General features: G+C 39.3%; 2 long non-coding RNA genes across 2 annotated transcripts; both read left to right on the top strand.

The window, feature by feature from the left end:
• The first annotated feature begins 11,923 nt into the window (after positions 1-11,923).
• Positions 11,924-13,187, top strand: LOC311299082. Its single transcript, XR_014629052.1, has 3 exons — positions 11,924-11,982; positions 12,677-12,872; positions 12,958-13,187. It is a non-coding gene; the product is annotated as an uncharacterized lncRNA (long non-coding RNA).
• Positions 13,188-14,514: 1,327 nt separating this feature from the next.
• LOC311297910 lies at positions 14,515-15,821 on the top strand. Its single transcript, XR_014628888.1, has 5 exons — positions 14,515-14,811; positions 14,966-15,026; positions 15,194-15,287; positions 15,378-15,496; positions 15,604-15,821. It is a non-coding gene; the product is annotated as an uncharacterized lncRNA (long non-coding RNA).
• Positions 15,822-26,248: the final 10,427 nt, after the last annotated feature.

Here is a 26,248-nt window from a genome sequence, read left to right as displayed (position 1 = left end):
ATCTATAACAGTAAAAATGATTACAGGCCGATAATTTCGTTTTTATTAAACTATAACTACAATTAAACATTATTAAAATACACCGGGTGATGGATATACTTACTGAAATGTTGGATGATGAGAAAAAAAAACACAATAATTAATGTAAAGTTAAATTGATAATTAAATTGTATTTTTGAATTAAGTAAGGTAAATGTATTGGTCGCAGAGATGAAATTGTCCAGAGATATTTGGTCACAGAGATGAAACTGTCCAGAGAGATGCACAGATGTCCAAAGATTAAATTTTCGCAGAGATACTTTGTAGAATTTCTGACGAAAGGGACCTGTGAAACATGGCAATCGTATATATAGTCCCGCATTTAAAAAAAAAAAGTGATGAGACATTCTCATTGGTCATTTTCAAGTCTCTTTAAAAATGACAATATTTTATTGATGAGTCGCGTTACATTGTTTTGTTTTTTTAAACCTGTGTAACATATATATATATATATATATATATATATATATATATATATATATATATATTATAAATTGCCCTTTCGATGTGTGCAAAAATATTGTATTGGTGAAAAACGTTATCTCTAATACGTTTTTTTTTTTTTTCTGTCATGTACAACCGGAATGGCAATATCATTACATCTTTGCATTAGAATATACAGAACATGTGCATAAAAGAAATACAAATAAAACAAGAAAAATAATTATCATAGTATTAAACAAAAAAGATTGAAAGGTTAAAGGGGCTGGTTGTGTTTTTGTTTTGTAAATCATATTCTTCTTTAATGCAAACAATATTTATTGCATTCTTTTTTTTTCATCACTTTAAGGGCTTTTAAGACAAACTCATTAAGAAGTTTTCTCTCATTTACAACTCTTCTCATTTATAACTCATTTACAAGCAAAGTAATACATTACAAGTAACATGCATTACATAATCAGATCACTTTTTGATGTTATGAGTAAATAAATGCAATAAAATCACTTACATTATGTAAGCACGTTAAATTCTAATAATACAAATACATTTATTTACATGAATGTCACTGCAGATTAAGTATTTTCAAAAACACTATTCACAGTATAAGTATGAATTGTAGCTGAAATATAGCCATTGATGCATGAGGTCCACTACAGTAGACAGATAATTAATCAGATTTTTCTCCCAATCTAAAATCAAAACTTGGAAAATTTAACTGTGATATGACTCATTAGATATTGTTTGATGCTGCAATTTTTTTTTTACCTACAAGAGTCTCCTAGGAAAGAAGGAATGGTTGAATATTCCGGAGCAGCTTGGCATTTCTGACTGACCATTGACCATCTTGGTTTGGAGGGGAAAAAAATCGAAACACAACGGCTTGCCACTTGGTTGCAATGTATAGGATGATGCACCAGGGTGGGTCCAATAAAGAGGCTGATGTGCAACTATGCCATCAAAACCCGTGCAAATTTAAGCAAATGTTTTTTTAATAGCTGTCCACTGTAGTGACCACTATGCATGAAAGGGTTAATCCATATAAAACAGCGCTTAATCTTGCAAAGTACGTTTTGGTGCTACTGCTATCATTACGTTAGTAATTCATTAAGTTAACTATAAAGTGTCGCTATGTTGTAGATTGTTTTCATATTTATGTGTGAACTTGTGTGTATGTGTGGTTGTGTCATGCTGATAGAACGAGGAAGCAATAGCAGGTGCAATAAACTCTTTATTGAGAAACAATGATGAACATGTAGGACGAACAAACACTGGCGGGTGGCGCAGGGACTTCGATGGTCGAACACGGGTGAGTCTGAGCTGGTGCAGAGTGGCGTGATGGTGATGGTGATCTCCGGCGTGAACAACGAACTGAACAGGGAACAGGAATCCAGGAACTAACACCACACGATCACAGGACGAGGAACAGGAACACCAGACAGCAAGACATCACACAACGATCTGACAATGGAGAGGAGAAAACGGTGAGTATTTAAGGAAGTGATGATGAGTCACAGCTGGCGCCGATGATGATTGCAGATTGATGAATGAGCATGATTGCTCTGGCCACACCCAACCACGCGACACACACACACACAAATAACAAACGCACGAGACAAAAAGGAAGCAATGCATTCGTAAACCGTGACAGTACCCCCCCTCCTAGGAACGCCTCCTGGCGTCCCCAGACTCCCTTACCTGTCGATTGTAATCATCGATAAGGGAGTGATCCAGAATGTCTCTCATAGGCACCCAACTCCTCTCCTCCGAACCGTAACCTTCCCAGTCCACCAAGTACTGGACTCCGCGTCCCCTCCGCCTAGAGTCCAGAATACGATTTACCGAATAAGTAGGTTCCCCATCTACGAGACGCGGCGGGGGAGGAACCGGAACTGGCGGGTTAATCGCTGATCGAAACACAGACTTAATTTTGGATACATGGAAAACGGGGTGAATTCTCCTGTACGCTGGAGGAAGGTTGAGGCGGACTGCCACCGGACTAATGATCTTGGTGACAGCGAACGGGCCAATAAATTTGGGTGCGAGCTTATTAGAGACGGAACGGAGAGGAATATTCTTAGTAGAAAGCCACACTTTTTGACCAACGACGTATACGGGAGGCTTCGACCGGTGGCGATCGGCCTTAGCCTTGGTGCGCGACCCCACCTGGAGTAGAGTCTCACGGGCTCTAGTCCAGGTGCGGTGACACCTCTGGACAAAGGCGTGTGCGGAGGGGACCGCGACTTCGGACTCCAGACTGGGAAAGATAGGTGGCTGGTAACCTACACTACACTCAAACGGAGAGAGGCCCGTGGATGACACTGGTAATGTATTGTGGGCGTACTCCACCATAGACAGTTGCTGACTCCAGGAAGAAGGATTCTTGGATACCAAACACCGCAACACTCTTTCCAGATCCTGGTTGGCTCTCTCGGTCTGACCATTGCTCTGGGGATGAAACCCTGAGGATAGACTGACAGTCGCGCCCAGTAGTTTACAAAACTCTTTCCAAAATTTGGACACAAATTGGGGTCCTCTGTCGGAAACCACGTCAATCGGGAGGCCATGTAAACGAAAGACGTGATCTACGACGGCCACCGCTGTCTCCTTGGCTGAGGGTAATTTGGGCAAGGGAATAAAGTGAGTCGCCTTCGAGAACCGGTCCACCACGGTTAAAACTACCGTGTTGCCCTGGGAGGGCGGGAGGGCGGTAATAAAATCTAGTGCGATCTGGGACCAGGGTCTCGAAGGGACAGGCAGCGGTTGGAGTAACCCATCTGGGGGTCGATTGGAAGACTTACCAATGGCACAAACCGAGCAAGCCAAAACAAAACTGTGAATGTCCCGGGCCATAAGTGGCCACCAGAATCGTTGCTTAACCAGAAAACTAGTACGGGTCACTCCTGGATGACAGGTTACGTTGGAACAATGTCCCCACTGAATAACGTCTGACCGTAATCCCTCCGGCACAAATAAACGGTTCGGTGGGCAACCGACCGGGGGCGTTACCCCTTCTAAGGCCTTCTTGACCTTCGATTCGACCTCCCATGTGAGTGTGGAGACAAATAGGGTCTCGGGTAAAATGCACTCGGGAGTAACCAGGCGTTCGGAACGATCAAAAATGCGCGATAAAGAATCGGGTTTGATGTTTTTGGAACCCGGGCGGTACGAGAGAGTAAAATCAAAACGACCGAAAAAAGTGCCCACCGAGCCTGCCTGGAGTTCAATCTTTTAGCGGACCTGATGTATTCCAAATTCTTGTGATCGGTCCAGACGATAAAAGGTACCCCCGACCCTTCTAACCAGTGACGCCATTCCTCCAACGCTAACTTGACTGCCAACAACTCTCTGTTACCAATGTCATAGTTACGTTCGGCTGGGGACAAGCGATGGGATAAAAACGCGCAGGGATGCATTTTCTCGTCCGTGGGAGAACGTTGGGACAACACTGCACCTACCCCCACCTCTGACGCGTCGACCTCCACCACGAACTGACGTGAGGAATCAGGGGCTATCAGAATTGGGGCCGAAACAAAGCGGTCCTTCAGTTTGGCAAGCGCGGCTTCAGCCGCGTCTGACCACCTGAACGTAGTTCTGGGGGAGGTCAAGGCAGTCAGAGGTGCGGCTAGTTGGCTGAAATTACGAATAAAACGTCGGTAGAAGTTGGCGAATCCCAGAAACCTCTGCAGGGCCTTGCGGGAATCTGGGATTGGCCACTCCACCACAGCCTTAACCTTCTCAGGGTCCATACGTACTCCCTCAGACGAAATGATGTACCCAAGAAATGGAACCGACTGTGCGTGGAACTCGCATTTCTCCGCCTTGACAAAAAGCCCATTTTCTAGCAACCTCTGAAGCACTCGTTGGATATGCTGCACATGTTCCTGGAGAGAAGAAGAAAAAATCAATATGTCATCCAGGTAGACATATATGAACTGATCTACCATATCTCGCAGCACGTCATTGACGAGGGCCTGAAAGACTGCTGGGGAGTTGGACAACCCGAAGGGCATGACCAAGTATTCAAAGTGACCCCTGGGGGTGTTAAAAGCAGTCTTCCATTCATCCCCCTCCCTGATGTGGACCAAATGATAAGCATTACGCAAGTCCAATTTCGTGAAGAGTGACGCTCCCTGCAACCTCTCGAAAGCTGAAGACATCAACGGCAAAGGATAAGTATTCTTTACCGTAATGTTGTTCAACCCCCGGTAATCAATACAAGGTCGCAGAGACCCGTCCTTCTTCCCCACAAAAAAGAACCCCGCCCCCGCTGGAGAAGAGGAAGGGCGAATGAACTTCGTTGCTAGAGAATCAGAAATATATTTCTCCATGGCCTCCCTTTCTGGAGCAGAAAGCGAATATAACTTGCCCTTAGGCGGAGATTTACCTGGCAATAAATCTATGGCACAGTCGTAGGGACGATGCGGAGGCAGAGAAGCAGCTCGAGACTTACTGAACACTTCCTTCAGGTCGTGGTACTCCGCGGGCACGTTAGACAAATCCACTGCTTCCTCCTGTAACACAGACATAGGAACAGACGAACAGGCAGACAAAAGACAGGACTCATGACATTTAGTGCTCCACTCCGTAATGGACCTCCGGAGCCAGTCCACTTTAGGGTTGTGTTGAGTCAGCCAAGGATGTCCGAGTACTATGGGTGCAAGAGGTGAGTCCATGATGTAGAATGACAGAGTCTCTGAGTGGTTACCAGAAGTGATGAGGGTGATGGGACCAGTGGATAGTGAAATCATCGGAAGCTCTTGACCATTGAGTGCGTGAACTGAAATGTCATGTGGAAGTGACTGAAGGGGGATCTGAAGGTTGTGTGCGAGAGTGCAGTCCATAAAATTACCTTCCGCCCCGGAGTCCAATAGTGCTTGACAGTCGTGTTGGCGTGTTGACCATCTCAGTCTTACCGGGAGGAGGGTAGATGTCGATGAGGTCTTCTCGGCGGAGATCCCACCCGATAGTAGCCTCACTGTTACTATCGGGCGTGGCCTTTTACCGGACACGTGTTCGAAAAATGTCCAGCTCCGCCGCAGTAAAGGCAAAGGCCTTGGGACCTCCGCCTCTCCTTCTCCTCCCGGGAAAGCCGAGCTCGCCCTACCTGCATGGGCTCGGGATCGTTGGTAGGGCTGACCGCGTCCGTGCCGCTGGACCGCAGATTCTCCGCTCCTCCAAGAGCTCGACTGGAAAGGACGCGTCGCTCGACTCTTGACACTATAGCATCAACTCGTAGTGCTAACTCAATCAGTCCATCCAAGGTAGTAGGCAGGTCCAGGGCGTAGATCTCCCTCTGGACGCGGTCAGCCAGCCCATGCAGGAACATGTCCCACCGCACGGCCAGTGTTGTTAAGCCTGTTGTTAAGTTAATGCTGCGGTTGATGAACGTTTCCATAGAAATCTGAGCCTCGCCCGCTGCTTCCATGACTTGGTCAGATCGTTCTGTCATGCTGATAGAACGAGGAAGCAATAGCAGGTGCAATAAACTCTTTATTGAGAAACAATGATGAACATGTAGGACGAACAAACACTGGCGGGTGGCGCAGGGACTTCGATGGTCGAACACGGGTGAGTCTGAGCTGGTGCAGAGTGGCGTGATGGTGATGGTGATCTCCGGCGTGAACAACGAACTGAACAGGGAACAGGAATCCAGGAACTAACACCACACGATCACAGGACGAGGAACAGGAACACCAGACAGCAAGACATCACACAACGATCTGACAATGGAGAGGAGAAAACGCTGAGTATTTAACCCCCTGAGGTCGGCGGTATCGCCGGCGATACCTGCTCGCTTTTTTTTTATCAGTGTAAAAGAAACTCATAAATACTCTGTTGACTTTGATTTTCCATAGGAGTTTCATACATCAATCGATTCTGTTAAATGTGTATTATTTTTCTGTATACTCACAATAAAAACAAAGTGTTGTGCTTTTCGCCAAATTAAGAAAAATAAACACGAAGCTAGGTTCTGCCTTCTCTCTGTCCGTGTAGTCCATTCTGAAACGCGTCCGAAAATGAATCATAACTCAGCGAATACTTCTCACACAGGCACGTGATATATGTCTTTATGAAGCTTGAAATCTCTTCTTTTAAATGAAGTAATTAATATAAAAAACAAATGTTTTCAACTCATGTAATCCGTTTGAAAGCAAGGAGAGGTACCGTTTTTTCCTTCTGCCTAATTATCTCTATAATGAACTGAGGCCGCCCCGCCCCCGGCACTATTCACATGGTAAATAGTTTAGGTAATCTATGCTTCGCACCCGCCCCCCGATCAATGCCTTGAAAACACGAAGTTTCATCAGATCAGATTCACTGATAGTTCATCGCGTTTAGAGTGGATGGCGCGTTTCTCCGGTAAAGACGCCCTTCAGATGATTCTGGACAGCGAGGAATAACTCACCTTGGCTTTTTCTCAGAGGAAGATTGTAACTCAGACGAACGGCAGCATGTTCAAGAGCGAATTGATCACGCCGAGTAAACAACGAGTTTTCACGTGAGTAAATATGTGAACTCAAGTGGTCTAGTGGTAGAACATTTGCCTAGTGTGTCAGAGGTTCTGAGTTCGAATCTGCACTCATATAGTTTTTTTTTTTTTTTTTTTTTTTGTCAAATCAGATTATGTTTATCAGTGGTTGTATATCAGGCAGAGACATGTTTGTGTGTATTTTGTTTTGTAATTTCACTGGAACGAATAGAGAGTCTCCACAACGGATTGAAGCGCGCGTCCGAGTGAAGACTGCGTGAGCCTAAAACAAACACAGTATCCGCGTCTGACTCGCGGGAATCCACGGCGCAAACCTGTGAGGGGCTGTGTTTTCTCGAGCCCCATATCAGCTCGAGAAAACACAAGTTTATTCAGATCATTACTTGTTTACACCGTCTCGCAGCGCTGTGAGGAATAATAATAATAATAATGGAAAATGTCCCTCAAAAGGTAGATGTAAACAAACTATTAAAAGGTAAATATAATTTTTTTTCTTTAAATAATTTTTATTGTGTTTTATTAGTAACAAATTTGGGGAGAGGATAAATATTCCAAAACTGAAAATACAGTATGAGAATTTACTGCACAATTACTAGACATGTTTACCTTGGATATTATACAATTTGCAAGCACAATTTGTGGAAAAAAAATGTATATAAAAAATATAAATAAAATTTATTTTTGTGTATAAATATATACACATATATATGTGTGTGTGTATGCACATATATATATTTGTATAAGCAACGTATTAAACTGCAAATTAACATTTATATTCCTTATAATAAAAATGAAAGACCTATGTTACAGACATATGAAAGACAACATTTCGTTGATTAGTTTTGGATAGATTATACATTTTTACTGTAAAATATCTGCCACCTCAAATAAGCTTTTATTTGCCAATTTTTTTGTCAAAAATAATCAAATAATCAATCAAATCCTTAACTTTGAAATATGTATGATAAAATGTATACTTTAGTTTGTACAAAGAAAGATTACACTTGAATTGTTGTTTATTTAAATATTTACAAGGTAGATGTAAACAAACTATTAAAAGGTAAATATAAGCCTTTTCTTTAAATAATTTTTATTGTGTTTTATTAGTGACAAATTTGGGGAGAGGATAAATATTCCAAAACTGAAAATACAGTATGAGAATTAACTGCACAATTACTAGACATGTTTTCCTTGGATATTATAGGCCAATTTGCAAGCACAATATGTGGAAAAATAAAAAAGAATTGAGATGCGTCCAACTGTTGCTCTTGCATTCTTGTGGCTCAGTGACTCACCTGAATGAATGGCTCATTAAGTATGCGGTCCTCAGGTGTGAACCACTAAATATTCATGATCGTCGACGCCCACTCGAATATTGCCTTTCCAAACAGAAAGTGCTTTGCAAAATTCAAATCAATGTATTGTGTTATGTGAAGGATTAGGCAGGGTGATTTTCACATAATTTTGAAGAAAAAACACTAGGCGATGACATCCATTAGACAAAAGTCTTATTGGCACATATTTAGTGTGTGTTTTGTGGTCTTATTTCAGAAACTTTAGTTTTTAGTTTTTTCAATAACCACGCATAAACATTATTCTCTCAAAAATGCAGACATGTACATTCTTGTTGCTCACATATTATGGTAGCCCTGTTTGTGCTAAATAGTGTGTAATTTTTTTTTGCCATTACTATGTTTATAAGCAACTGAAAAAAGCACAAATGTCAGGGCATGTCAGAACATCTCAAGGACCCCAAAAACACCTTAGACCCCAGAGGGTTAAGGAAGTGATGATGAGTCACAGCTGGCGCCGATGATGATTGCAGATTGATGAATGAGCATGATTGCTCTGGCCACACCCAACCACGCGACACACACACACACAAATAACAAACGCACGAGACAAAAAGGAAGCAATGCATTCGTAAACCGTGACAGGTTGCATTAGTTGCAGCCTATAATTTCAGTTTTATTGATCAATAATAGCCATTATAAAAGCAGCCTAAAAGGTATAAGAAGCTATACAAGTCAAGAAATAAATTAAGTAAAACGATTCAGTCAAACATAAGTCAGCAGGCTACAACGTTAAAGATAAATAGCCTAAAAAATAATTTAACGTTATATAAAATTATGAAACTAAAACTTTGCCCTCAGCCAAAACGATTTGCCAGGGAACAAATTATAGATTAATGATATCAAAGATCGTACACGATCGATACACAAGACGAATTATATCTCATGTTTAACCACTAGACTAGAGACATAAGCCAGCGGCAGACTTCAGCATCTCTAGCCGAGGTAAGGTTGTTCCAGGCGGGATACATGAGCGCTGAGCACCCGGTGATCCCTTCGATCTCACATCTCCGAAAACGTCAGATCAAATTTTTAAATAGGCGCTATCTGTATAAACAAACAACATATTTGAGATTGAAACAACTACATTATCGACTGAAAAACTCTTAAAACTACATTTCGTGACACATTAACAGAAGTATTTTTAAATTTCGCGGTCTTTCTCCTGCTATTGAGATTTTAGGCTTCTCCTGCAACTTGAGATTTTAAATATTAGCTATAGAATATACACAATTTACATATACAATATACAATTTAATTTAATCTTACCTTGCATATAGCAGCGGGATTTAGCATTCTACATAAAGCTACCACATAATAACACTAAAACAGCTCACGTCAGCTACAAGTTATCGCGAGAACAGATTTAGATCAGGCATACTAGTGGCATACTAATTGGGTCCTCAGCCCGGACCCATCACTTCAGAGTTACCGGATACTTCACCACACCGGCGCTGTAGATTGTCGTGGAAGTTCAGGTTTACGACTGCAAACGGCAATTTACAGGCAACACTGCAAACTGTCGGAAATTGTCGGAAATTGACGTGGGACTTGCTTGCCCCGTGACCCCCCTCCCTCTAATGCTTTAACATGTAAATGAGACTGCTGTGAGCTTTACAAATGCAAATGAGGGTAGCAGGGGGAGTTTTATCCCAGGTGACTAAAAGGTATTAACTTAATTCTAAAAAAAATACAATACAATACAATATTTATTTATAACGCACAATTAAAAACAGCCAAGGCTGACCAAAGTGCTGTACAGGGCAATAGATAAAATGCAGGGCAGACACAGGACAATAAAAAAAAAAGGCAATAGTTGTATCATAGTCAAGGGGTATTAAAAGCAAGAGAAAATAAATAAGTTTTCAAGGATGTTTTGAAGATGGAAATTGAGGGAGCTAGTCTGATATAGAGGGGTAGACTGTTCCAAAGTTTTGGGCCTGCAGTCGCAAAAGTGCAGTCGCCTCGTTTTTTAAGTCTGGATCTGGGCACGATGAGAAGACAGTGATCACTGGATCTCAAAGTACGAGATGGAGTGTACGGGCAGAGGAGATTGGTCAGATATTGGGGGGCCGGTTTGTTAAGAGCTTTATACACAAATAGTAAAATTTTAAAATCAATCCTGAACGTGACAGGTAGGACAATGTGACTATTTTTCACGTGCATTAATAGATGTTTTGTGTCCACACACAGTGCATCACAGTACTGATTGTCTGTATTGGTTGATTTTACAGCTGCTAGAAGCGAGACAGAGTGTGCTAGCTGAGGATGAGGTGGGCATTTGGAAGTGCGCCACCATAGATTTGATGTCCGATGAAGAAGACGGCATTGTTGGCGGGGTGTCTGGATGGATTGTTCAACCACCATCCTTTCGCAGCCAGGAGCTCACAGAGCTCTGTGCCACGCTGCAGTCGAGGTTAGAGGCGACTCCTAAATACAGGGCAACGCACCACAGACGGTTTCGAAGTGGATCAAATTTAGAGAGAGCGCCGCTAGACACCTACAGCTCCGAAGATGAAAACAGACGCTTCATGGTGCTGTAGGATTTTGGGCTTCTTGTGAGCTTCCAATTTGTTGTGTGGGAAGATCTCATACACTTTGTATATAGTTGTGTGTTTGTGCAAATAAAGCTCTTTCTTTGAATAAACAGCACGTCCTTGGAAATTTTTCTTTTCCTCAATAAATTCATTCATGTCCTTGATGGTAATAATAGTGTAGAGTGTAGACCATAGGAGAACACAGAACCACATAACAATTCAGAAAGGTTCAGCGCTACCACTTTTGGAGCAATGCACAACATGTTGCAGAAATTTTCACTGCCCTTTTTGTGATAGCAGTATTATTAAACAGACAAAATGGGACAAATTGAATAACCACATTAAAATCCACTTTAAAAGGCTGTTGTTCATGAAGGAACATCTTGACTTACAGTGTACAGTGGCAATATATATTATTTTACATTTATCCATTTGTCAGACGCTTTTATCCAAAGATAGATGGTTTTCTGCATGATTTAGACAAAATATTAAATTATCTTCATTAATGTCTAAAGGTTACACAAACAATCCACACTGAAACTTAAGCTAACAAAACACAAACAATTATATATTCCTGTATTTTCTGTATTTATTTTAATCAATCGTTTTTGTTTTTTTCAGTCTATCATATAATTATGTTGTGTATGATCTATGAAAAAAATGGTTAGTTGTAAAATGGTTGAGTATTAAAAAATATTTTGAATTAAATCAAATGTTCGCACTTTGTTTTCATGTTATATATATATATTTTAGTTTTGCTTAATATATATGGTTCATTTGACTCAACAAAAATGGATAAAGTAATTTTAACTGTTAAAACACTTAACATTTGTTAATAGTAGGCCTAGTATATTATATTTTGTTAATAGGACCAAAGATAGCCTAATTCTTATATTTTACAATATTTTAGATATATATTTTCAATTAAATGGTTTACTTTTGTTTTTATTAACTTTGTTTTAAACTTTGAAACGTTCCAAAACAAAGAAATATAACTAGCGCAATGCCTTGTTGCGCCCACTTCCGGCCTCAGTCAGACTGTCGGGTCTTCTGTTCAAACATTCCTAAATGACGGTACAGAGACTGCATTGCTGGTGAACTCATCGTTTCCTCTAAATTGAATGTAAGTTCGGTCAACCTAATGAATTCAATGTCCATTGTGTACGTATAGTCTTAGGTAGTTTAGCTTTATTGTCTTAAACTTCAACTTTTAAATCTTTTATGGTTACAGCAGCCGCGAATGGGCAATGGCAGATGGTCAATCAGCAGTTTTCACGGCAATCATGGCGTTAGCTTTTGCCGCTTTTTTTTTTTTTTTTTAAGTTAGCTTGCTGCTCATGGTTCCTGTTCAGTTTCCATGTTATTTTAGCTGTACACGAGAGAATATGTCAATTTGGGATACTAAACTGCACGTAAACCGATAGCAGCATGGCATAGAGTTCTGAGTCTGACTGGCTAACTTAGCTCTTTGCTAACTAAGTTAGCTTGTCCATATAGCAGCTTGCTACGGGGTTCACAGATGATGCAAGGTGGGTTTAAAGGTGAATTGTCTAATTTATAAATGTGCGTCGTGAATGTGACACCTAACGTAACAACGTTACCAGGCAGAGGAGAAGGACGATGAGGTGATTAGATCTAACGTTAACTTAACGTTACGAGGAAGCACACTAAAAAAAAAATAAAAAAAAAATCGGAGGGTTCTGTTAGAAATGGTATTCTCATTTTCAGATATTTTATACATTTGAAATATAAAATCGGTTGATACAAATTGGGCCTGAAATTTTATACAAATGATTGATTTTATTTTTATTTTGCAGTATTATTGGATTCGGATGAGAATATCAGGGGTAATCGTTTTCTCTTAATTTATAATTGCAGTTTAAAAATTAAATTCTTTAACTTTATATATTTTATTTTACATTACCTATGTATAAGCGTCAAGATATACCCCCTTCAATAATGTAAGAAGGAAGCTGCAGCCCATTGAGGACACCAGCATGTTGCACAATACTGGTGAGTACTGATGACAACTTAAACATAATATTGTGTTGTGTACAACATAAGTCACAGGCTTATTCATGTGTTTTATCTAATAAAGATTGTGCCATGTCTTGCCAAGTGGAGCGTCCTGGCAGTGAAATGTCCACTCCTGGTAAGTACTTTTCCCCCTGCACAAAACATTGCTCTGCACAAAGTCACACTCCATTCAAGACAAGTAGTTTTTTACTGCTTGTGAATAATCTATTTTAAATATATACAGTGCTGGTCAGAGTTATTTAAGCCGCTTAATTAAGAGTGAGAACCTACTCATCTTGAATGGACAAAAAAAGCTAATGTTTTTGTCTCATCTTTCCATAGAACATTTGAAAAGTAACGTAAACTACTGGAACTTCAAACGGGCAGCGTTCTATGGTCAGAGTCTGGTCGTCCCTGCCCGTTTGAAGTTCCAGTAGTTTACGTTACTTTTCAAATGTTCTATGGAAAGATGAAACTAAAACATTAGCTTTTATTGGTCCATTCAAGATGAGTAGGTTCTTCTCACTCTTAATTAAGCGTAGTAATGACTCCAGTATTTCATTATTAATTTAGTATAGGCAACATGACCGTACTTACTGGCTGACTCATGTGTTTCAGACTCTAAGTCAAACTTTGAATGTCTTGCGGAAGCCTTCTCTGACCCGGAGAAATGTGCAGCCAGATTTCAGCGCAAGGAAATTTCCAGTGAGTATTCACTTTATCTGGTGCCCCAACCTTTATTTCTTTTTTCAGTGGAAAATAAATTTAGTTTTGAGGAATAACATTTCAGTATTTTTCTACAGAGATTGGACTTTAATGGCAACCAACAATCCCAATGTTCAAAGAAGGTTCAAATGTCTGTAATGCCAGCAGACTAGCACAAGACAAACAATTGTTTAAAAAATACATAAATGTGTATATATAATTTTAGAAAATGACAGATGGTTTTGCTAGATAAGAACCTGATTTCTCGACTGGGATTGTGTAGAGACTCTGAAGCTGCATTGAGACGGACATTTGAACCGTCTTGGAACATTGAGATCTTTGGTTGCCATTAAAGTATATGCCATTAAAAATATGGAAATGTTTTCCTTAAACTTAATTTCTTTTCTACTGAGGAAAGACAGACATGGATATCTTGTCACTCAGTGTGAGTAAATTATCAGGAAATTTTCATTTTGAGGTGAACTAATCCTTTAAGGCTGATTTATACTTTTGCGTCAGACCGAAGCCCGAGCCTCTACGCTATCTGCATTGTTGTCCCTATTGACGCACAATTACACATGCAGAAAGAAGCCTGTGAAACCTAAGAAATTAATTTTCTATATCTAAGAAAATAGATCCGTTATAGATACCGATCTTAATCATACATTTTGTTTCCACAGAGTAACCTCGCCTCATAACGATGGCTGATGGCTATTATTTGTTTAATAATTGTAAATAATCCTGTAATTTACAGGAAGCAGTATGCCATCTTCACAACTCTGAGACAAATTGTGGGCACTACGAACTGGAGCAAGGTAAAAAAAAAAAATCTTACATTCTTTTATTTTTTTACTTTCATAAAAACTTACAAACATTTTAAAGGTAAGATTCAAAGAAAATGCTTTCATTCTCTTGTATAAGAAAATAGATCCGTTATAGATACCGATCTTAATCATACATTTTGTTTCCACAGAGTAACCTCGCCTCATAACGAGGGCGTAACCTCACATTTACTCAGAGCTATGTCTGCAAGTCCAGATTTTCATGACGCTGAACATGACAACATTGTGTGTAAGTAACTTTTACTATTTTCTTCTTGTTTCATTTTACTGTGACTTGCGTTGTTTTTATTCATATCACTCTCATTTAATTGTTTTCCAGCTGCCTGTAAGACATACTACGAGACAGTACGCAGGAGCTTCAGGTACAAACAACCAGATGTTGACACCCAGTAAGTATTCATCTCATCGGTCACTTTTGTATTTTGTCAGGCCTTGTGAAATGTAAGAATATTCTGTTTTTCATGATTTCATCATAAAGCAAGAGGTCATGGGAGTGATGGCTATTATTTGTTTAATAATTGTAAATAATCCTGTAATTTACAGGAAGCAGTATGACATCTTCACAACTCTGAGACAAATTGTGGGCGCTACGAACTGGATCAAGGTAAAAAAAAAAAAAAAAAAAAATCTTACATTCTTTTATTTTTTTACTTTCATAAAAGCTTACAAACATTTTAAAGGTAAGATTCAAAGAATATGCTTTCATTCTCTTGTATAAGAAAATAGATCCGTTATAGATACCGATCTTAATCATACATTTTGTTTCCATAGAGTAACCTCGCCTCATAACGAGGGCGTAACCTCACATTTACTCAGAGCTATGTCTGCAAGTCCAGATTTTCATGACGCTGATCATGACGACATTGTAAGTAACTTTTACTATTTTCTCCTTGTTTCATTTTACTGTGACTTGCGTTGTTTTTATTCATATCACTCTCATTTAATTGTTTTCCAGCTGCCTGTAAGACATACTACGAGACAGTACGCAGGAGCTTCAGGTACAAACAACCAGATCTGGCATTGCAGGCCGCAGCTGTGAAGAGTTCAGCTCGGAGTCGAGCGAGAAGAAAGAGGGTAAGATTTTTAGTCAATGTGACTATTTTTCACGTGCATTAATAGATGTTTTGTGTCCATACACAGTGCATCACAGTACTGATTGTCTGTATTGGTTGTTTTTACAGCTGCTAGAAGCAAAACGGTGTGCTAGGTGAGGATGACGTGGGCATTTGGAAGTGCGCCACCATAGATCTGATGTCCGATGAAGTTCAACCACCAGCCAGGAGCTCACAGAGCTCTGTGCTACGCTGCAGTCGAGATTAGAGGCGACTCCTAAATACAGGGCAACGCACCACAGACGTTTTCAAAGTGGATCGAATTCAGAGAGAACGCCGCTAGTCACCTACAGCTCTGAAGATGAAAACAGACACTGAGCTTCCAATTTTTTGTGTGTGCAGATGATCTATGCTTTGTACATAGGTGTATATTGTTTTGTGTTTGTGCTAATAAAGCTCTTTCTTTGAATAAACAGCCCTGGCAAATTTTCCTTTCCTTTATAAATTCATGTCCTTGATGGTAATAATAGTGTAGTCCATAGGTTAACAATGACATGAATATACCACAGATTAGCATATTATGAATATAAAAAAATAATTTATATATCATAATTTATATAAATATTATAATTTTTTGAATTTATGAATATAAAAAAATAATTTATATATTATTATTTATATGAATATTATAATTTTTTGAATTTATAATGAGCGAGGGTGACCAATAGTAACAGATCTGCCAACCAATCACGAGTGATTTTTCTTGTTTAAACCACGTTGGTTGGTGGAACTCGAGGATGCCATTTTTTCAAATGAAAATGCTGTCGTCACCGGCGCACAATGACTTATAGGTTAGGATAGGCCACTAAGGATCCGTTTTTGTATCCTTCCTTTCACTGGGAAACGAAGGGTGCATTTGGCATCGCTTTTAGCCTTCGTCGCACCGCAATGACGCAACTGGCCTTCGAATACGGCCTTCGTAGGATGCAGAACTGAATTGGGAAAGCCTGCATCGCGCCCGCGGTGACGCAATCGGCCTTCAAATGCGACCTTCGAGGATGCAGTCTTTGAATTGGGACGTCCTTCATCGCGCCGCTGTGACACAATCGGCCTTCAAATGCGACCTTCGAGGATGCAGTCTTTGAATTGGGACGTCCTTCGTCGCGCCACTGTGACACAATCGGCCTTCAAATGCAGCCAATCGGCCTTCAAATACGGCCTTCGGAGGATGCAGCCTTCACATTGGGACACAGCTTATATTCACGGGAAGATTTGTGGTTCCTCCTGCCCATCATCAGGGGGTGGAGTGGTCAGACTAAAAAGAAGGTATACTGCTTGGCAGGTACCACATTTTGGCGTAGTCAGGCAGGGTAAAAATGAGGCATTGACATTTTATCTTGTTTGTATGGTTTTGTTTGTGTGTTCTTTGATTGTTAAAATAGAAACAGTGGCTGGCTCTGGACAACAGAAGACTACAATTGGACGGCCAAGACAAACCACGATGGGAACCAAAGGCTAGTGACTACTACTTCTCAAGTGTTTTTGTTTTTCATGTCTTTGGCATTGTTCTATGTTATCTTCTGTGGTAGTGAGGCTGTTTAACTTGTCAAATTCGTGAGTTGGAAGAACATGTGCCAGAGGAACTTTTGACTCTTCGGGAGGAAGTGCAGAGGTTACGAGTGGCTAATGAACAACTTCAGCGAGGAAGAGGTGTCAGCGCAAGTACCTCTGGTAATGGTGGGACAGCCCCCAGTGGGGATTTGGATTCACCAAATTTTCCTGGTCCACAACCTAGACCTGAATGTTTTGTTTATATTCAGAGAGAAAGGAAGTGCCCCCACTTCTCCGGCTCAAAATCTAAATCTGATATATTGATTTATGATTGGATATTGAGTCATGCGTGAGGGATAGAAATATGAGCGCTAGAGAGAAGTAGTGTTGTTTTTGGCAGCCTGTTTTAATTTTAGTTTTAGTCTAGTCTTTGTGTCAGGCTGTCATTTTAGTTTTTATTAGTTTTAGTCACATTCATACTCTTTTTAGTCTAGTCAAGTTTTAGTCGACGAAAACTGATGACATTTTAGTCTAGTTTTAGTCAACGAAAACTGATGACATTTTAGTCTAGTTTTAGTCAATGAAAATTGTATTTTAGTCTCTTTTTAGTAATACGATTCTATTTAACCCAGTCAATATAGAATTTCAAACAAGGCTATCTTATTATAGGCTATTTAGTAGGCCTATATTTAGGGCTGTGACGGTGGCAGGTTTTTTTTACCACCGCGGTAATGGACCAACTACCGGCGGTGGTTGGGGGGTTATTTAAAAAAAACACAAAAAAAACTTGTTTTATATTTCCACACAAAGACGCGTGATATACACTCTGCGCTTTGAGAGGGATGTGGGACACAAGCAGGAAAACACGAAGATATCGATCTCCATCGATCTCTTTATGATATCTTCGTGTTTTCTACTTGATGTAAATTGGTTTGAAGACCGAATTTTATCCTCCACAAGGGCGAAATATTTAGGCTATGTTTGAGATTGTGCTGCCAGAGAAAGTGAAACTAAAAATCACCTGCGCGTGTGAAACACGCAACTAAACTTGACGCGCCCTATGTCTAATATAACAAGCACAAACTGTGTTAAAAAGAATTTGACATGCAAGTACAAATGTAGGCTATCTGTGCGATTATTCTCTAAAATAAAATCTCCATGTTCTGGCGCTGATGCGGTGACGTGTTCATGTAACCAGAGACGCTGCCAATAACATACAGCTTTCACAAAGAACCGGCAAATGTAATGATTATGAATGTGTCAAATATATCAATGAGACATTTTAATAGAATAACTAATGGAGTAATATATTGTTAAATTCGCTGATAATCGGGTAACCAGATCGCAATCCAGAATTTAAAGCCGACAAAGCTATGGGTCCACGCACAACTCTCTCATTCGTTGTGATGTTATAACATTTCGTCTCGTCTCGTTTTGGTCAACGAAAATGAAGAGACATTTTAGCATAGTTTTTATTTTTTAAACCACATTTAGTCTCGTTTTTATTCGTCAGCGATATTGCATTATGCATGTATTTTAGTCATCGTCACATGACCATGCATTTACGTCTAGTCTCGTCTCGTTTTCGTCAGGTGATAACGGTTCGTTGACGACAATATTTCGTCATAATTTTCGTTGACGAAAGCAACACTAGAGAGAAGGCCCTCTTCCTTTATGATCATTTGGAAGGAGAAGCAAAAGCTGAAATTAGATTCCGACCTTTGGCTGAGCGGGAGAATCTGGACACAATCCTAAAAATTCTAAAAGAGGTTTATGGTTCCTCCTCCTCCTTTGTTAGCTTGCAAATACAATTCTTTGACAGAAAACAGAAAGATGGAGAGTCTCTAAAAGAATTTTCTCACTCTCTGTGGGCTTTAATTGAAGAAATCAAGCGTGCTTACCCTAATAAGTTGACAGACCCACATATATTAGTCAGAGATCAGTTTGTGGAGCATGTACGTGATGTTTCATTAAGAGGAGAGCTAAAGAGCATTGTGCGACAAAATCCGACAGTTGCTTTTATAGCACTGCGGCATGAAGCAATTAGATGGATGGAGGAGGGTGAGCGCCCCTCCGGGAAAACTCGAGCCGGGCTTTACCACTGTGGGGTGGATCTAAATGTTGATGGGGCTTGTCATGCAGTGGGGGTGGGAAAAGGGTCGGAAGTTTCTGTCCTGTTCTGTAATTTGGAATACGTTTACATACCTGCCTCTTGTCGACTGTCCCTTTGCAGGGAAAAACATAGAATTAGCCACACTATATTCACGGGAAGATTTGTGGTTCCTCCTGCCCATCATCAGGGGGTGGCGTAGTCAGACTAAAAAGAAGCTTTCCTGCTTGCCAGGTACCACACATATATTGTAATCATTACGACCACACCATTGCTTTAAAACACTCATTGTTTCTGCTTAAATGATTACATACATGAATACATACTTTAATTACCGTGACTGGTATGTGCAACCTCTTACTGGCAAACTGATTCTTTGCTTTACATGGCTAGAATGTCACAGAATGACCCCACTCCCCATTCACAGGAATGGCTTTGTTCTCCCTCATTCTTTTCCCCAAGTGTGAACAACTGCACATTTCTTAAAACAACTTTTACACAAAATGTAGCAAATTCATATGAACTCTGGTACGGTTTGCTGCTGATATCAACACAATCAACACATCAACACAATCGTACTAAATCACAGAAGTGAACCACTATGGATGATGTTTGATTCGATAAAACTGTGTTTGTGTCACTCACTTTCCTGACAAGAGTGACTGACGAGCCAAGTGACAGTAATCGAACCAAGTGTGAAAGCATCCTAATGACGGCTGGTTGATTATACAAATGTACCCATTAAGGTATAGGAGGAGATCCATCTTCCTTATCAGACCATAAAGGGAAGGAGTAGGTGAAGAGGAATGGTGAGGTTTGAGGAGTGAAACGTGAAAAGTGACCAACGAACTCAACTCAACGAAACAGGGACTCAACTTGACTGGTTGGACTGTGAGTGGTAACCTGATGATAAACTCACTGACATATCCAGGACTGAGAAGGACTTCCATACCTGGGAGATGAAATGGGGGCCATGGTCAGACACTATGGCTGTGTCTGAAATGGCATACTTCCCTACTGTACAGTACGTGAAAAACAGTATGTGACAGAAGAAGTATGTTAGAATTCACAGAACTCATAAAAATGTTGGCAAAAAATACCCGGTTGACCTACTACTTCCGGCGGGATTCAAAAGTGTGCATATGATGGACACATTTCTATCCCATGAGACCACGAGAGAGGATTTGTGAATGGTGGTGAATTTGTGAATCAACGCAACTGATGCTGGTAGTTTACATGATAATGTCTGCATGAAGTACATCCGGATTACATTCACACATCCGAATTACATTCAAACCCTTCATTGGCACCAGACAACAAGCTTTGGAAAGCTAATCCACTGCCACAAGGACCATCTGATGCCGCAAGATCAGGGATGAAGTCCAGTCCTAGGTGTGACGGGGGACAACGAGGAATGGGCTGAGGAAGGAGCTTGCTGATGGACAGGTGGCGAGTAGATTTGGAAATTGCACAGTCTAGGCAGCCCTGCATGAACCGATGAACTTCCTGGGACATATACGGGCCGCCCAGAAGAGGAGGTAGAGATTAGGATGAATGAGGAAAGGTGTGAGGGTGAGGGTGTGTATTGGGATGGTAAGATCAAATCAGAGAAAAGCTTTATGACATTCATAAATTTGCTAACAGTTACCTTCTAAAACACATTTCAACTGCCCAGTTGGGTCCCTTTGACATATAGAAAGACCATATGGCTCCTTCTTGGTCCATAGGACTGTCTCTCATATCCAAATGGAAAGACATGAGTGTCTTTGACTGGCCTTGTTCCCTGAGCAAAGTTCTGCAGAACATCAGATATGCCATATATTGGTGTAAATCCTCATTCTGTCATTAACTTTTAACTACATTCAGTAATTATATTTGTAAGCATAGTATTAAAAAAAAGGTCACCCTTCACAAGCATTACCTTATTATCTGTTTGATCCAGATGATTCCACTGATGATGAAGGTTAAGGAAGTTCCTCTATTTGTCTCATCTCTTGGACTTTTTTTCTAAAGACACATTTAAGCTTAGTTTTTAAGGTTTACCAAAAATAATGATTCTCTAAAACAAGAATTAAACATTGACAGAATTGAGGATGACAACTGACAATTGGCTCTGCTGTATCAGCAGGTGCAATATGGTTAGTGTATATGTGGATTTAGGGACGTAGGGGAATAAGATCCTAATAAGGCAACATCCATTTATGATTTTAATAAATATACATTGAATATGTTGTTATTGTATACTTCTTTATAATGTATTAGGCAGAAACCCCTAGATTTAGTGGTTAGTCAGGATTAGCAGTGAGACTTCCAGGTATCATCAGATAATCCCAACAATAGCCATTATCAAGTTCAGATAATCAAATTACCAGTGCATTCTCTCACTAAAAATGAAGCAAGTAAAACTGTTGTCACGGAATCAGACTCACAAGAAGGAGATTGAAGATAACAGAGTTTGAGACAACAACTGAGCGGATGAACTGAAAGCAGGTTAGTGGTAAGTGCAATGATGCTTTGGAGAGTAATGTTTTGTAATGCTGATAATATAATTTGTGAGGAAAATTGAGCATTAAATAGGGAAGTAGCCTATATCCGGGGAAACTTTTACAAAAGAAACACACACAAACAAATGCATATCTCTTTATAGTCTTGTGAAGCTGTTTTATCAGCAGCATCCACAACAACAACAACAAATGTTGAACATGAAAAAGTTTTTGCGCAAGTGCACCTGCTAAATGAAGGGGGATTGTTTGAAATGGATTAATAAAAAACCACACGCAACGAGCTGCCGACTTCTCCAAGTGACTCCTGCATGACGAGCGCGAGGGAGAGACAGCAGTGCACAGATAGCGACACGCGTCTCTCTATATTAAGTAAATGGGAACGGGAATACATCACTTAAAATGTACTCAAGTAAAAGTAAAATTTTTAAACTACTCAAAATTAATTAATAAAAATTTGTAATTCGTTACTTCACACTACTGCCAGTCGCACTGAGACATTTTAAATGATACCAAACATGTATAGTGCTGTATGATAATAGGTCACCAAACATGTAAATAACCATATAGATTTTTGGGTGAATTTCAGGTTCTCCCAGCATGAGGAGAGAAGAGATGGGTGATGAGGAGACTATAAGGGTGAGGAGTGAACTGCTCGGTGTGGTGAGTCTCGGATGGCATGGTTACTTATGCAAGAGAGTGTTCAAATGTTAATTCTCAGGAGAGTCCTTTGTTTTCACGAGGAGTAGTCGTTTCTCAGTTCAGACTATCTGGCATCAGCCAGTCTTACAAAAGGCACAAGGCATTGTTTGTTGCCCACAGAAACCTGATCCAGTTCAAGCTCATATGGCATGGAAAGGTGTTGCCATCCTGTTTGTCTTCTCTCTGCTGTTGGTCCTCATTCCTAGGACTGAGCAAACATATCATGATAACATTACTTAGGAGTATTTATCTACAGCATGTTTATGGAAGAATCCAAATAAAGGTATCTGATATCTTTGATATCCATCCAGTTCTCACTCCACCCAAATTTCAGATTATATCTGGTGTAAAAGGAAGTTTGTCAAAATGATCAATATTTATTTAAATATTATCCTACTTGTGATTTACATGACATCTAGTATAAAAGTAGGGGAAAGTGCTTCATAGAGCATCACTGCAGCATTACTGACATTTTGACGGCACATACTGAAATAAACATGTAAGTATTTTAACATCCCTTCATTTCAGTAGAAATTGATTTCAGACGGTGTATATTTAGTTTTGTAACACTGGCAGATCTTTACACTAGTTTATAGCATAAATAGCATTCATAATTGGACCCCATTGACTTCTTGTTGTTGTATCACAAAAGAAAGACATTCATACAGTTTAGGAACAGTATAGAGTAAATCATGATATTTTCATTTTTGAGTTGAACTATCTCTTTAAGTGAATAAAATTCTGCCAGTGAAACAATATGTATAATTTACATTTATGTCTTAATATTTCATGCAGCTCATTTACCTCTTCTTTTTTTTTTAAATGTATTATTATAAAACAAGCCTATGATACAGATTAAGTCCCTTTTTTTTGTGCATTTCAAAAAGCTTTTTTCTTGCTTGGTATCTTTGTAGATTTTCTTATAATGCACAGACATATTTTACCTTTGCTGCTGATTCATTCCCAGGTTTACCATGGAAAAGCTGACACTTCTGCTTCTCTTCATGACATTCTCTCAGGGGGACGCAGCAGGTTACTATTGAAATAATTATTGTTATTACAGAGAGAGCAAAGAATACATTTTATATTCTTCCAAGAAGTTATGTACTTATTTGAGTAACTTTAACAGTTTATGATATTTACCCAATAATAACCCTATTTAAAGTGTTTACATGACATGTTGTTGGGTTATTAAGCATAATCAATGATTGTGTATGTAAATACTCTCACTGTTTCTTGAATATTATATATACAGCTGATGGCTGCCCCACTGGATGGTCTGCATTTGGACTGAAATGTGTCAAATTCTTCTCAACAACACTTGACTGGATGGCAGCAGAGGTAATGTGCAACTGACAGCACTATTATAGTTACGTGACATATGTTTATGCACCTCTTTATACTTGTGGTGGAAATGTCATTTTCTGCAGTTATACAGAGCAATATTAAGAATTCATTTGATTATTGAATAAATATTTCGATATTTTTGTTTATTGAAATAAGTTTTAAATAATAATAATAATATAATATAATACTTTATAATAATAAGTAGTATAATTTAAATAAGCAACACAAATCTGCAAATCTCATCTTTAAATACACTCACAATAATGAGCCACTCGCACTTCTGGTGCACACTTAACATGTTCATAAGTTCATTTAAAAAATACAGTCTATATAGAAATGATTGTTGCATAATAATGTTCACTGAAAAATAAATCTGTAGAATTTAAACATGTTTTTTGTATTGAATTGCACATGCAGAGATGTATTGGCTCGTATGGTCATGTGATGCATCATGAGCAAGAGTCCTGCATGTCACTATGTAAACGGCAGTGGCCCTCAGCTCTGTTTAGTGACACGTCCGTGTCCTGACAATACATGACACCTCTCAGGATGTGCTTCTAATGTTATATTTGTACAGTTTTTAAAGGCTGCAAAGAATCATAAATACAGAGAGAACGGCATGATGGGAAATCTGAAAAACCTCTGTGTTTGGCGTACAATATTCAGCGATAAACACTGTATATAAGCCCAATGTACACTATTGTGCCATCAGCCCATATCATGAAGCAGAGATAAGGCCGTGATATTAGAGATAGACTATACTACTGCCCTAATGAAAGACACATTTTGAGCAAATATAGCGTTATTAATTCATGTGCATCCATACTCCTGTCTTCTTCATAGTAAAATGGCAGTGCCGCACAAATGAAATAGGTTATAGTATACATAAAAGTGAAAAGTTTCTGCGCATGCAAAAGTCTGTACATTTTTTAAAAAATGGCAAAGGTCCCTTTAGTTTAGTTTTGTTTGTTTAGTTTTGTTTTTTTTGCAGTGCAGATCACATTTGGAAAAACACATCTGTAATGCTGAGGAATACTACATTTACCATTATTAATGTTATAAATTACTAAAATAATTAGTTTTGATTGATGATATTAAAAACAATCTGCCTTTTCAGAAATCCTGTCAAACTTTTGGTGGAAATCTTGTATCGGTGCACAGTAGAGCTGAAAACAGTCTTCTGCTGAACACGGTGCCTGGTACGACACGAACTTGGATTGGTGGTCATGATGCTGTAAAAGTAAGTGGTTATGCAGATGATAAAACATTTAATTATTTTTATAATTTAAATGTACAAGGCTTTGCAGAGAATAACAGAATGAACCAGGCTTATATAGGGTGAGCTAAACAGGATAATGAGACACAGCTGAAAACAATGAGTGCTGATGAGTCCCTGCAGAGAATTATGGGAAATGTAGTTTGTGAGGGTCACAATAGTCTGATGTGGAGTGCCCTCTGGTGGCTCTCAAGGGCACTCCAGCTGGTGATCGAAACAGATGGACGCAATATGAATTTGGGCACAAATATTTTATAAAAAGGAAAAATGTTCATCAATTGCAAGAAGTGAGTGTGTAATCAACAAATGAACTTGTGAAATGAGTTTCAGAACTTTCTAATCACTCCATTCACTCTTTAGGACGGACAGTGGATGTGGACTGATGGATCTGCCTTTGATTACAACTACTGGTGCAGTGGACAACCTGACAATTATGCAAATAGTGAGAACGTTCTGGAAATAAACTTTGGTATGAATATAACAGATTTCTTCAAACTAATTAAATATAAAGTTAATTGCATTAATAAAAGTGTCTTTGATTCATAAAAATAATCATGTATTTATTGTTTATCTTATTCTAGGTGACCACTGCTGGCATGACAATAGCAAAGATGCCAAACTTGCTTATATTTGTGAAAGACCTCTTGAATAAAAGTCATTCTGCTCACAAGTTCATTGATTGAACATGCATTAAAACATTTTCTGAATTTATCTTTACTACAGAAATCTTATTTTTTAAAGGGAACCTACTTAATTGATGACAATTTAAGTGTAATAGAAACATACAGCATCTACATTATGTAAATCTGAATTTCAACCTCTTAACTTTAATTTCTCCAATCAATAAAAGCATTGAAAAAGGTTTTGTTGTGTTTTGTAGTATTGGCTCAAACACATAATAGTGTACCGTTGAAGAAAGCATCGTCAGCTTCTGTGCCTTCAGTAAGCGCTCTATGTTACTCCGTCTATAGCTTGTTTGTCGACACGTGATTCTGACGACGCGCAAAATTCAGATGGAGGTCAGGAAGAGAAAAGCAGAATGGACGAGATGGAGGAAAGTCTTTGAGGCGCCACGTAGGATTTAAATCAAACTTCGCTTATCAATACATACATAACACACGTGCATATACACCTATAAATTACTCGCATATACATGTATACTATTGGATGTTCAAAATACATATATGAAATACACGTGCACACTAATATGAAATCCATACCAATACACATTATGTTAGTCATGAATGCATACACTTGTGAATAACTTGCATACATATAAACTTGACG

This window comes from Rutilus rutilus (genome assembly GCF_951802725.1).
Source record: "Rutilus rutilus genome assembly, chromosome: 10".
NCBI lineage: Eukaryota > Metazoa > Chordata > Actinopteri > Cypriniformes > Leuciscidae > Rutilus > Rutilus rutilus.
This window is presented reverse-complemented; position numbering and strand designations above follow the sequence as displayed.